Below are 15,365 nucleotides of genomic sequence, written 5' to 3' on the forward strand. Positions count from 1 at the left end.
TGACAACAAATTGTAAAAATTTGGCTTTTTCGCTATTAAGATTATAAATTAGGGATACAAAATTATCTAAAATTTTAAAAATATTTACAAAAGTACATGTGAACTTTTTTTATTTATAAAAATATCGGCTGATTTAAAATTAATTACAAAACTACCAAAAAATAAAAATTATTTACAAAAGTACAATGTGTATAATGTCGGCATAATTATGATATGATTTCGGTATATTAAAACTATAAATCAGAGAATTTAAAAATAATATTTGGTTTATTATTTGTATAGTTTCAGTATATTATCGGTGTATTGATAATAATTTTTTTATTATTTTCTAGTTGATAATATACATTTTTTTTATGTAATTTTCATTATAGTTTGTAATGAACTAGAGAATTTGTATATTGATTGTATAATTTTAGTATATTGCTAGTTTAATTTTTAGCATACGATGTGGTGTAATGTTGGTGTAATTTTTATCTAATAATAAAATTTCAGTATAATTTGATGTGTATACTCTTGATATACTGTTAGTATAATTTTGATATATTATTAATTTAATTTTTCGTATACGATTTGATGCAATTTTGATAAATTTTTATTTAATATTAATAAAATTTCAATATGTATAATGTTTGTATAATATTGATATAATGTTAGTTTATTAGTATACTGGTATTATAACAACAATATACACCGTATGTTTGTAATTTTTTTTTTTTTGATATTTTTATAAATATTTTTAAATCAATTAATTTTTATAAATTAGAAAAAAATCGACATATAGTTCTATAATTTTTTTTTTATAAATGGGGTAATTTCAATGTATTGTTAATCACTAAACAAGGAGCAGAGTTGGGTGATACACTTCAAGAATTATCATAGGCGGAAAAGAGTTTTCAGGAATGGGTGGAGATTTTTGCACTCCACAAATTGATAATTGCACTCCATGTATACTTTTTAATTTAAATATGGCCTTATTGCCCTCAACTCACTTGTCTGCATTCACTTTACAATAATCCAAATTATTCTTTTTGATTTTATTTATCCAATTATTAACCAAAAAAAAGTAAAAGATACTCATTTTTTTAATTGTTTATGTAACACTATATAATATATTTTATTGCTTTATATCATAAAATTTAATATTTTTGATATTTTTTTAAGAAAAACATATGTTTATATATGTAGTGTTATATTCATGAGATTAATTAATATATCACCTATATATTCAAATTTAGTAGAATCCGTAATAGGGTCATAAATTTTTTAATACAAAAACGCTTAAATGTATATGATTCTTTTGTTGACTTCAGCAATTTAAAATAATAAATTTATAATCTATCTCATTATAACATTAGACAATTTAATTATTATTTTTAAATGATTAAAATAAAAAATTATTACAAATTTAAAATTGTCGCATCAACATTATTTAAAATACGAAAGCAAACTTCAAATTAGAAAATATAAAATAGATAAATATATATTAAATAATTATACAAATTTATTTGTACATTAGAAGATTATACAAATATATCTACAAATAATTTTAAATATATTATGAATTTGAAAATAATTTCAAAAATGTAAAATAATATATTAATCATAAATATTTATAAAATATCTAAATGATGAGAAAGTTTTGGATAACTCGATATAAAATTAATTTTTGATTGTTTAACTTTTGCTTTTTTATATTAAAGTATGATTGCTATTCTTTTAATTATGAATTACCTGCTGAAAATATTAATGAAATAAGGAATTTTAAGCAACATAAATTGCACTAAAACTAGCTAGAGTAGTTAATTATAAAAAGTAGTGTAAAAAAGATAAATAATTTCTAATATAGGATAAGAAAGTCATTTACAATTAAAGTTGGAGTGCAATTATAAATAGTGGAGTGTAAAAATCCCCACCCTTCAGGAATATTTTTGTTCACTTTTAAAAAGTTATTGTTGTAGTAAAATAATTTTTAGAAAAAGAAAGGTCTCTGATCTGTCATTATATTTTTCTTTTATGTACTTTTGCTTTAACCTAGTGGACATAATTAGTCGGTGTGCACGCATGGATAGAAACATATGATAAACATTTAAAAGACACTACCACTCTTGTCTTTGGTGCTGATTTTCGCACTCCAAGAGTTTATAATTGGGCTCCATAACTTTATAAGTGGACTAATATATCCTTGTGCAATAGTAGTTAATCTCGGCAATAACGCTAATCCTATTAGTTTAAAGGCTTAATACATCTGCGTGTCCCTGCACTTTTCTGTTTTTGCACATAAGGTCCCTGCATTAAAATATCCATCATTAAATCCCCGCACTTTAACTTTCATCATCTCCAGGTCCCTCTATTAAGGCGAGTGTTGACGCCGTTAACGCACTTTCAGTTTTCTTAATTTTAGATCCCTGCATTTTTAATTTTTTAATGTTACGTCCCTGTACTTTTAAATGTTGAGATCATATATAAACATGCATTAATTTTTAGTTTAATAAAATTAAATTTAAGTATAAAATATTAAAACTAATATTTTTTAAAGGGTACGAATTTAATATATTTAAATAATAATAATGTCAAAAATTATATCTTTTAGCTATTATTTTATTGAAAATTTTATTCATACTTACTGAATGTTTAATGTATTATTATTCATCTATAAATAAAAAAAATTATTTATTTATTTTATTATGTTGAAAATAAAAGTGAATTTAATTTTTTTTAACAAATAAACATTAACTTTGAGAAATAAAACGAATTTTAATATTTTTATTAAATAATTAAAATAATATTCTATAACGATAAATTTTATTTTTTAAATAATATGATAACATCGCACTTAGAGGTGTAAACGGACGTTGATCTTGATATATGTCAATTTCAAAGTTGAGTATATTATATAAACTCACAAGTTCGAGCTATCTACTTCCATTTTTAAAGGAGACATATCAAGCTGAAGTCTGAATAAATTTCTAATTTCTTAATAATTTTTATGTTACCTTTAATTTTTTTTAAACTAATGTTGAATATTTCTTAAGTAAGACCTTCATTCACGATATGTACTCTAATACTTAAATCATATTTATTTTGATAGAATGTTTGTTAATATAATTTTATTAAATCTTTAAATTACTTAACTTTAAATAAAAACAAAAATATTTAATTCTTTAATTATATTAAAAAATAAAAGTGAACTAGATTTTCTATAAAGTAAATATTAACTAACCTAAATAAAACTAATATTAATAGTATTTATTAATTATTAAAATGATATTTTATACCAATGATTTGTTTTAAATAATATATAACAACATCGCACTTACAAAAGTAAACAGACGTATTCTCAAAAAAAAAAAAAGTAAACAGACGTCAATTCTCATATATGTCAATTTTAAATTTGAGTGTGTTATATAAACTTACAAAACAAAGCTGACTGCTTCCATTTCTAATAAAAAATAAAAAAATAATAATATTTTTATTAATTTAAAAAATATTTTTATTGTTAATTTAAACATTCTAAAAAGTTAATTAAATTGCATTAACATCTTATATTATTAATTAAAAATTATATATTTTTTAAAATGTATATATTAAAATAATTTTTTATATGAAAACAATTACAAGGACTTTGTTTACATAAAATTAAAGTGTGGGGACCTTATTTGTATAAATTAAAAGTGCAAGGACCTTATTTATATATATCAAACTACAAAATTGAATACTAGTCTCATTAACGGCGCGTCTACTGCACGCGCTAACAGAACCTTAACAGAGGGACCTTGGGATGATGGAAGTTAAAGTGCAGGAATTTAATAATGGAATACTTTAGTGCAGGAACCTTATGTGCAAAAACAGAAAAGTGCAGGGATACGCAGATGTATTAAGCCTAGTTTAAATTAGTCCTTTCTATTTAATTGTATAAAAAATCACAAATTTTCGCGTGTTTTTGGTATTTAACATAATCTTTTTATTTTTCGCATAAAAGATGACCAACTTTCATTTTTTGCCATATTTGTCCACGAGATGTGAAACAGAGCCGTTTTGAATATAAAACAACACTGTTTTTCGTTAAAACGACGTCCTTTTGCGCTTAATTTAAGAAAACGGCTATGTGGACGAATATGCCAAAAAATGAAAGTTGATGATTTTTTATGACGAGAAAAAAGATTATATTAAATACCAAAAACACACGAAAGTTGGTGATTTTTTGAGTCTTAATTTTATGCAAATTCAAATATATTCTTTTTATAGTGAAAATAATATGATTCTATTTGATATTTATAATTAATATTAAATAACTCTTTTTAAATATATTCATAAAAAACTCCTTTTAAATATCTAATTTATTTAATGTAATAGTTTTTAAAAAATAACCAATATTCTAAAAAAGAAAATATATTTTATTAATATTATATATTTGTGAGATTATTTAATTATTTAATACATTATGGTGCTGATGTTTTGTGATTTGTGAAAATACCTGTAACAACAAGTGTGTGTGAATTTGCGGGCGTGCCAGGAAGCAGATTTCAAATTGTAACTTGACTTTTTAAAATAAGCAATCGATGCTTGGTTAACCTTATAACATGTACTCCAATAAGTAAATTGAAGAAAATGAAAGTACAAGGGTTTGTGTAGAGAATACAGTAATTCAATCGTAAAGTTCTTTACTAATTAAAGAAAATTGAAATTGCAGAGATTTGAGTGTTTTAGCTTTTGGGCGTGTTTTTTGGATGATTGATCGGGGACTCTAATCTTCATGCTCTTCTCTTATTTTATGGACTTTAGCGTTTGCAAAAACTGTTTGTCATCTTCAACTGCACACGTTCTCACATCTCTCCGTTTCTACAAACTACTTCTAAACTGTCTCTTTACAAAAAAAAACACGTGATTTCTTGGGTTTCTGCCAATTGAACTTCTGACAAGCCTTCTAGCCATTTAAACATGGTTTAATGGCCCTTCTAAATATGGGCTTACTCTTCTGAATATGGACTTGGGCCTTCTAAATCTTCTGAGAAATTACTAGTCAACCTCTAAGATTAACCTCTGGTGTCAACCTCTAAAATAAATTTCTAACATTAACTTCTAGAGTCAACCTCTAGAGACGACTTCTGAGATTAGTCTCTGGAGTCAACCTCTAGAGTCAACTTTTGAAATCAACTTCTGCAGTCAACCTATGGCTAATTAATCACAGCAGCTTTTTCTATCTTTTGAGAGGAACATGGGTTTTATTATGGCCTTTTGACCATATTTTTAATTTTGGTGTAAACACATTGTTTAGTTTTTGAGGAAAAATAATATTTTCTACTGAATTTTTGCCATTGCAGTTTTATTATGATTTTAATTTTTTGTTGTGTAAATTTATAAAGATCATGATTTTGTAAAATTGAAATTTTTAGAATTAGAATAATTTCATACCATTCTAGTATTACTAATGGATACCAAATTCTATCTTAAACACAATAGAGCCGAGTCGCAGGAGATCCACTCTAAGACGATACCAGACTCCCGTCCAAAGGGCTAAGTCAGACGAAACCGGCGGCTGAATCCATAGTATTTGCCTCGACTGTAATATGATATCATCCACAAGGATAAAGACCGAATCTCTGAGGACTCAGACAAAGCGCGTCGACCCCGGGATTCAGACAGATTGCCAGATCTGTCTATATTCTCGAGTATCTTTCCTATTTGGATACAAACTTCAATTCAGGAAGATAACCTCTAAATTAGGAAGACAGAACTATTTAGGAAGACGTTCCTAAATAGGACTCATGTCTGAATAAGGAATAGAACTCCTAGTCAGGGTCAAACCCTATGAAATAAGATTCACCTTCCTATTACAACTCTACAAGGTATACAATCATCTACTATAAAAAAGAGTTTGAGGTAGGCCTAAACACACAACTACATTACATACTCAAACGATGTTCAAAGCTTAAACTGATTTTAACATCGGATAGTTAATCGGACAACTACCGTCCGGTTAGCTTCTACCATATTTTGCAGGTTGCATCACCGGCTCAGAAGGCAGACTCCATCAGTTACCTTTCAAAATTAACATATAAAACAAAAACAATTCTTTAAAGATATCATTTATATTGCATATTAATTATAAATTCTATATAATAATTTTTTGGAACATTGATGTATATTATTACTAAATATATGAACTATTATTAATCAGTGATGGGTATATAATATCTTACTAAAATAAATTGATTTTGTTATCAGTATATATCAAATGATTTTTGAGTAAATGATGATAGTTTGGAATGTTTATATTTGTAATAATTCTTATATTAAGTAAATGAATTGATAATTTTTTATGATAACTAATTTAAATACTTAAAAAAAATTCAAAACTCAAAATATAGTATAAAGAATAATGATTAAATAATAAAGTAATAATATAGTAGTTTTGTTTATATCATAGGCTATATTTCAATAAATGAAGTGAAAGTATTTATATACAGAGATAACAACTTCTCATCACAATGAGTGAGTGATATCAAAATCAAATTATGATACTGCAAAACAGTCATTCAATAGGGCTTTTTGACTACCAAATGAGCCATCCAAATATATATAAAGTGACCGAAAAATTAAACTGAAACTAACTGTCACTTCAAATCCCTGCACCAATAAAGAAAAAAAATGCAATTGTTCCTAAAAAGATGAGAAGATACTATAGTAACAACTTTTTCATAGATGTCTAAAATTTTGATAACTTTAAATAAGCAATATATATAACCAAATGAAATAAAATTAGCAATTAAATATAAGTTTATGGTTACTTTGTTCGTATAAGATATTTTAATTTATTTATTTATCACTACTGGGTAAATTATACTAATTTTCTTCCAATAGAAAAATAAATAAAGTAAATACAACAAAGTAACCATAGAAAAAGCCATCAAATATGTGTTATTGCCATAAATACCAATTCACTTATTGAAACATTATTATGCTATCATGATATCTATAACATATATTATAAAATATGAATTTTCTTTTTTATATTACTTATAACACAACGAGTTAATCAAATTAACTGGACATATGTTTTGAAGTACCTGTTTTCGGTGTTGAATAACTCCATATTCCATCCAAAATTAAAGATATTGTCAAATATTTAAATTTTACCCTTTACGAGCATCTATTATGGAGTCTTTAATGAGATAATATAATTTTTTATTACAAAGATATAATATAAAACGATGCGTCAATGAATTTTTATTTAAACACTAGAAATAATTTTTTATTTAAATATAATAAAAATCTTATTTCTTATCACTTTTTCAATTATTTATTGTAAAATTATAAACTATAATCATTAAATTTAAAAAGTGTTAAATAAAAATTAACTTTCCCTTTTTATTACTAAAAACTTTTTATTTATTTAAATATTCTCTTAAAAGTAATAAAATAAAATATTAAATAAAATTAATTTCATTTAAGATTTTATAAAAGAAAAGTGTCAAAAATGTGATATATAATATAGTAGTTCAGAAGTAGAGAATTAAAATAATATAATTAGGACCTTAGAGAATAAATAATTGAAAGAATTAATTGTATATGAATGGTCAAGTAAAACAAAGGAAGAAAGCCGCTTTAGTTATTTTTTTTCTTCTAGTGCAAAAGACAATCTAATCTCAGGGACAAATTAGTCTATTAGTAAAATGTTGGAGCGCGGTTAGACCTGTTCATGAGCTTAAGGGTATCCGGCTGGCCCGTCCAGGTCCGTCCTTTTAGGACCGGATTTGGACACCAATTTTTAGTCCTAAGCCCGGCCCGAGCCCGAATCCAAAAAAAATCCGATTTTTTATGGGCGGGCTCGGATTTCTAACATTGTAAAAAAATAAGGTAAGCCCGGACCGAACCCATAAAAATAGTGCATTGGGCCGGATTTGTGTAGTATATTTAAAGTCTGAACCGTGCTTGGGCGGGTTTGGGCTTGGCTTTAAAAAAGATTCACAGCAGTTCTGTGATGTGATTGGAGAAGATTCGATGATGGGGGCTGAGTTTAGAGGAGTACTCCATGGGCTTCAGCTTGGATGGAGAATTGGAGTTCGCAAGTTGATTATCGAGGTGGATAATAAGTTGGTGGTGGAAAAGATTCACAACAGTCTGGAGCTGCTCGTTATTCGAATATTTTAGCTTTATTCATGCTCTTCTTAAGCGTAATTGGGAATTTCGGGTGGTCCATATGTATAGAGAAGCAAATTTCACTGCTGATCATCTTGCTTCTTGGAGCAATGAGAATCTGATACAGTATATTGTCCATGACTTGCCACCTGCAAGTGTTTTACCTTGGCTCAAACATGATTTGTATGGAGTTTCATATACTCGTTCAGTTAGCTTGTAGGTTTGTGTAGGTGTTTTCCTCTTCTTCTTATAACAAAAAAAAAGTCAAGCCCGCCTAAGCCCGGTCCATGAACAGGTCTATGAACAGGTCTTATATAGTACCCAATTCAAATTAACCCTGCAAATCAACAATTCATCAGAAACCCACAACTTCAATATGAAAATGAACAAAACCCAGTTCATACTTTCAACTAAATTTCTAAAAACACAACAAAAATCACATATAATTTAGGCTTAATTCCTTAAAAAACCCCCACCTTGCACTTTTTCTTCGTTTATACCCTGACCTTGTAAAAACACCATTTGTACCCAATTTTGGGTTTTTATGTTTCATCTCTACCCAAAAGCATTAAATTGTACTTTTTTCATTTGGAAAAGAGTTTAAAACATACTTTTTTCTATTTTAAAATATACAAATAAATCCTTAAACTTAAAAAATAATCAAATACATCCAAATAATTAATTAATTTTTTTAATTTGATAAAATAATAAAAAATTAAAAAAAAATATTATTATTTTTAATTTTTTTTGTCGGAAATATTCTTAAAAAAGTTGAAAAAATTAAAAAAATTTGAAATACTTTTTAAAAAAACTAAAAAAAATTATTATTATCTTTAATTTTTTTTGTCGGAAATATTTTTAAAAAAGTTGAAAAAATTAAAAAAAATTCGAAATATTTTTTAAAAAAACTAATTTTTTTTTTTAAAAAGATGGTATTTTTGTACTATTAATAACATTAATATCTAATTCGTATATAAGTTAAAAATGAAGGATTGTTTTAAACTTTTTTTTCAAATGAAAAGAGTACAATTTAATGCTTTTGGGTAGAGATGAAACATAAAAACTCAAAATTGGGTACAAATGGTGTTTTTACAAGGTCAGGGTATAAACGAAAAAAAAATGCAAGGTGGGGGTTTTTTAAGAAATTAAGCCTATAATTTAAGGGTCTTTCCCTTTTTTTTTTTCAAATGATAGAAATTTTTTTTAACATAAAACAATAGTTCAAATTAACACTACCAATCAACATTCCATTAGAAGCCCACAACTTCAATACGAAAATGAACAAAACTCAGTTCAAATTTCCAACTAAATTTCTAAAAACACTAAAAATCACATTTTTTAGGGTTTTTACTATTCTTGTTTACATGAGATGAAAATGAATGACCATAAAGAAAGTAGAATGGGAACTTACAGTTAACAGAAGATAAAGAAGGTGAATCCAAGAGTAAACATTTTTCTAAATTAAAAGCAGAGAAACCATAAAAAATAGGTCAAATGTTGTAAAAAGGCCAAATCTTCCATAAAAGTTTCACAAAAATCCTGACCTTTCAATTTTATCGATTTTGGCCAAAAAAAAATTATTTGGTTTCAATTGTGGCCAACTCTCAATTTGATTTCAATTTGCCTATATGACGCCTATGTGGCGCCTATATGGCATGCCAAATATTGAAAGGTCAGGACTTTTGTGAAACCAAATAATTCATTTTTGGCCAAAATCGACACAATTAAAAGGTCAGGACTTTTGTGAAACCAAATAATCAGTTTTTGGCCAAAATCGACAAAATTGAAAGGTCAGGACTTTTGTGAAACTTTTGTGAAAGGTAGGACTTTTTACAACATTTGGCCTAAAAAATATCGACAAATTAGGGGGGATTTGTATCTTAAGAAAGACATGAAAAAAGTAAAAGAGAGTGAGATATAAGTGAAAAATAAAGAGAAGCAAAAAGATAAGACTAAACAAAAAGAGAATTGGAAAAGAAATAAATCAAAAGACAAGGAAGTCATAATTTAATTAGTAAAGGATAAAACCGCTAAAATACTGTTACTTCTACAGTGTTTTCAACCCAGTTTTATACTATAGAATAGATATAGATATATAGATATATAGATTGTTGTGCTAAAATAATTTTTAGATAAAGGAGGGTTTCTGATCTGTCATTATATTTTTCTTTTATGTACTTTTGCTTTAACTTAGGGGGTGTTTGATAACCCAACTTATTACTTAAATTAATATATTAAGCACTTAATTGTTTTAAGTTGATTTGATAACTTAAAAAGGTTCGACTTAACTTATTCAGTTAAGTCAAAAAACACTTAAAATAATAAGTCAAAAAATTTGACTTATTTTTTTAACTGAAAACATTAATTTATTAAATATTAGTTTTAACATTGAATAAACTTCATATCCTTATTATTTCCAACTATTACTCACGAATAAAAATATTGTATCTAACATATATCATATCACTATGGATGTATTATACTTAGATCAGCATTTAAAATTGCAAAGTATTATATTTTTCATTATAAATATTTTATTTTCTATTTGTACTTTTTTTATAGTGCATATGTCATTTATTTAATATTTCCGCTTTTTAATATTATTTGGACTTCTGTTTGTAACACACAACATCAATTATCAGATTTAAACGGTTTTCAAATTTTAAAAATTAGTATTTTATTTTAGGCTTAATCACCAAAAAATGCCAAACCTATACGTCTTGTGTCAATTATAGCCAAACCTTTAAAAATCACCAGATTTAGCCAAACCTTATATGTTATGTTTCTTTTTAGCCATTTTTGAATCGAACCGGTTTTCTTGACACCATGTCATCCACGTCACCGCCAACTAAGCAATTGGCTGACATGGCAGCTGAAATATTTAAATAAGGTTTGGCTATAACTGACACAAAAGAAATAGGTTTGGTATTTTTTGGTGAATAAACCTAATTTTAAATTCAAACTAATTTTTAAATTTTATAATTAGTAAATTAATTATAAAATCTATATATATTTTAAAATAATTAATATTTCATATTTAACACTAATTAAAATTAATTTTAATTTTTTATTAAATCTAATTAAATCTAATAAATTTATATTATAATATATTTTAACGAATATGTAATTAAAAAATGAATTAATGTATTACTTAGGAATTAATGTTGAATTAAATTTGGTGAAAGTGTTTAATGTTCATGATGATTTTGAACTTGATTTATTATTTTTAATGTTGTTGAGATCTTGTTATGACTGGATTTAGATAATAAATAAAATAGTTATGTGTAAATTAAGGTAAGTTTTTGGCTATACCGAGTAAAATAACATATGCGTTTATGCTTATAAACATCATGATATATATTGATTACACCAGAATGAGCTTCACTTTTTAAAGAAAAAAATGAGAAAAAATTACACTCGTCCTTTAAATAAGCAGTATATTCAGTGATTATTTCTATGTTTATGTGTGTATAGTTGAATAATGAACATTGTCGTATGTTTGTTGTGTATATTACTCTCAGATTGTTCGTTAGAAGACGAACAATTGGGTCTTAAAGGGCGGCGGTGTCAACGAACCGACGATTGAATTTAAAAAAAAATTAAGATGAATATGACATTTTTTGTTTTTTATAGAATTTAAATTAATTATATATCCATCAAATATGTAAAAAAATTATTAGAATTAATTAAATTTAGTAAAAAAAAATAATTTAATTTTAATTAACGTTAAATAAAAATATTATTTTTTACATATATATGAATTTCATTATAATATAATTAATCATTTAATTATTTAATTTTAAAATTAGGTTTATTCACCGAAAAATACCAAACCTATGTATTTTGTGTCAGTTATAGCCAAACCTTATTTAAATATTTCAGCTGCCATGTCAGCCAATTGCTTAGTTGGCGATGACGTGGATGACACGGTGTCAAAAAAACCGGTTCGATTCAAAAATGGCTACAAAAGAAACATAACATATAAGATTTGGCTAAATCTGGTGATTTTTAAAGGTTTGGCTATAATTGACACAAGACGTATAGGTTTGACATTTTTTGGTGATTAAGCCTTTATTTTAAGGGCTAATTTTTAAGTTAAAGGGAGCATCATTATAATCTTTATGGACTAATTATCAGAATATGCAATTAAAATTTATGATATATATAATATTCATAATATTTTTTTGTATATCATTTATTTATATTTTAAAATTTTAAATAATCTATAATTTATATATAGTAATTTATTTTAAAATAGTTAATCTTTAAAAATTTAATATGTAAATATAATAATTTCAATAATATTCGGTAATTACAGACTTGCAGTTATCAAACAGATTTATTTAATTCAGCACTTAAAAAAATCAGCAATTATTATTTTCAGCACTTAAAATTCAGTACTTAATTTTCAGCACTTAATTTTCAGTTTTATCAAACGCAACCTTAGTGGACATAATTAGTCGGTGTGCACGCATGGCATGATAAAAATAAGTATTAAAAGACACTACCACTCTTTTATAAATATTATACAACATCATTTTACATAGTAAAATAAAGAAGATGACTAGGATATATATGCATCAACTTACACACATCTGTTGAAATAATACAATTTAAGTCATTAATCTAAAAGAAAGCTACCCAAACTTCATTTCATCTTTCTGTAGTTAAAATACTAATTTACCCATTAATTAGACTTTAGTCTAATATTAAATTTGGAGTTCAAATCATAGTGTTCCCTTCCTAAATTTAAAAGAAACGACAATGATATATTCGGGTAATTGATTCTAGGGGTCACTGTACTTTTCAAGAATTGCAAAATGGTGACCGAACTTCAAAACGTAACAAAATGGTTACTAATCTTTTAAATATGTGATTTTGGGAGGTTTTTAAGTGTTTTACGGTCAAATTATACATATGTAGTAATCAAATTTTGATTATTTATGACAAATAATACCTTATATTTCATATATACACACAATCAACAAAAAATCGACTCGAAATATTTTCCTTCAGTGACCAAAAATCCTTTTATCTTAACATTACCAAATAGTATAGTAACTAAAATGGAATTGTCTGATTCCGCGTTGTTCTAGACCGCAACTTTGGTTTTCTCTTTGGGACATCACCATTTGGGAATTATGGAAGAGTAGAAACCGAAGAATTTTCGAACAAAAATCAACAGATATTGATGACCTCGTTTTTAGAAGTTTTATCTCAGCGGGTTTTTATTTCAATTGCAATGTTTCTAGCTTCCCATATTCGGGATTGGACTTCTTTCGAAATCCAGATTGTATTCTTTTCCGATGATTGTTTCTCCTCTCTCGAGTCGTAGCCTCTAGTGTGCCTCGTGCCACTTTTTGTGCGAAAACTCTTGTTGTTTGGAGCGTTTACCACTTCTTGTGGCTTTTATAAAAATTTACATTCATCAAAAAAAAATGTTACGTTTTAAAGTTCGGTCAGCATTTTGCAATTTTTAAAAAGTACAGTAACCTCTAAAATCAATTACCCTAATTGAATGTTGGTTAGGTTTTATTTATACAGTTATACAAGGAGTTCCAATGGATTGGCCACGTGGCATGCTATGAAGTTTCATCTACTTGATAGCAGGATCTTCTAACAAGAACACCTTGTCCTTGTCTCTAACTCCAACCATGTGTAAATTTAATAAAAATCTTATTTCTTATCACTTTTTCAATTATTTATTTTAAAATTATGAACTATAATCATTAAATTTAAAAAATATTAAATAAAAATTAACTTTCACTTTTTTTTACTAAAAACTTTTTATTTATTTAAATATACTCTTAAAAGTAATAAAATAAAATATTAAATAAAATTAATTGCATTTAAGATATTTTAAAAAGAAAATGCCAAAAATATAATATATAATATAGTAGTTGAGAAGTAGAGAATTAAAATAATATAATTAGGACCTTAGAGAATAAATAATTAAAAGAATTAATTGTATATGAAAGGTCAAGTAAAACAAAGGAAATTTTTTTTTCTCCTTTCTCTCTGAAAAAAACTCTCATCTTCTTCACTTGTTTATTATGGGCTCTACTATTACTTTCAATAATTCCTTGTTAAAATTTTAGTTTTGGTTTGGGTCTTTATTTTGTTCATCTTTGAAGAAATAATAAGGTCTTTTATACCCTCCTTTGTTTATATTTTTAGATCCTCAAGAACATTTAGTGTTTATTTGAGTTTTAGATCCAAATTTTTGTAGATCTAAAAAATGGTGAGATTGTGGATCTATCTTTTTAGGATCTAAATGAAGATGAAGATCGGAAATAGTAGGCTTCAACGGATCAAGCGGATCGACGGGAAAATCGGAAAAAAGAATCATCTAACACCCGCTCAACGAATCGCTGTGTTTAAGTTTCAGGACTCAAGTTTAGATTTTTCTCTATTTTTTCGATTTTTTATAGCTTGTATGTGAATTGTTGCTTATTATTTATTATCTCAAAATTAGAAAAATTATATATATGACTTTTGTTATATGACTTTCACTTGCTGTAATTTAATCTTCATTAATGATTCTAACTTTGAAAAAAAAAAAAGTAAAACAAAGGAAGAAAGCCGCTTTAGTTATTTTTATCTTCTAGTGCAAAAGACAACCTAATCTAAGGGACAAATTAGTCTATTAGTAAAATGTTGGAGCGCGGTTAGACCTGTTCATAGGCTTAGGTATCCGGTCGGCCCGCCCAGGTCCGTTCTTTTAGGACCGAGCTTGGACACCAATTTTTAGTTCTAAGCTCGACCCGAGCCCGAACCCGAAAAAACCTGAATTTTTATGGGCGGGCTTGGACTTCTAATATTGTAAAAAAACAAGTTAAGCCTGTCCATGCCCGGCCGAACCCGTAAAAATAGTGCATTAGGGCCGGGTTTGCGTAGTATATTTAAAGCCCGAACCGAGCTTGGGCGGGCTTGGACTTGCCTTTAAAAAAGTCAAGCCCGCCTAAGCCCGGTCCGAGCCCACCCAAACCCAGTCCATGAACAGGTCCAAGCGCGGTAGACCTGTTTATCGGCTTGGGTACCCGACCCGCCCGCCCAGGCGCGTCCTCTTAGGGCCGGGCTTGGGCACCAATTTTTAGTCCTAAACCCGACCCGAATCCGAGCCCGAAAAAGCCTGATTTTTTATGGGCGGGCTCGGTCTTCTAATATTGTAAAAAACAAGGTAAGCCCGTGATAGGAGTAAAATACTCCTATCTTTAGGATGTCTT

This window comes from Mercurialis annua, linkage group LG5 (genome assembly GCF_937616625.2).
Source record: "Mercurialis annua linkage group LG5, ddMerAnnu1.2, whole genome shotgun sequence".
Lineage (NCBI taxonomy): Eukaryota > Viridiplantae > Streptophyta > Magnoliopsida > Malpighiales > Euphorbiaceae > Mercurialis > Mercurialis annua.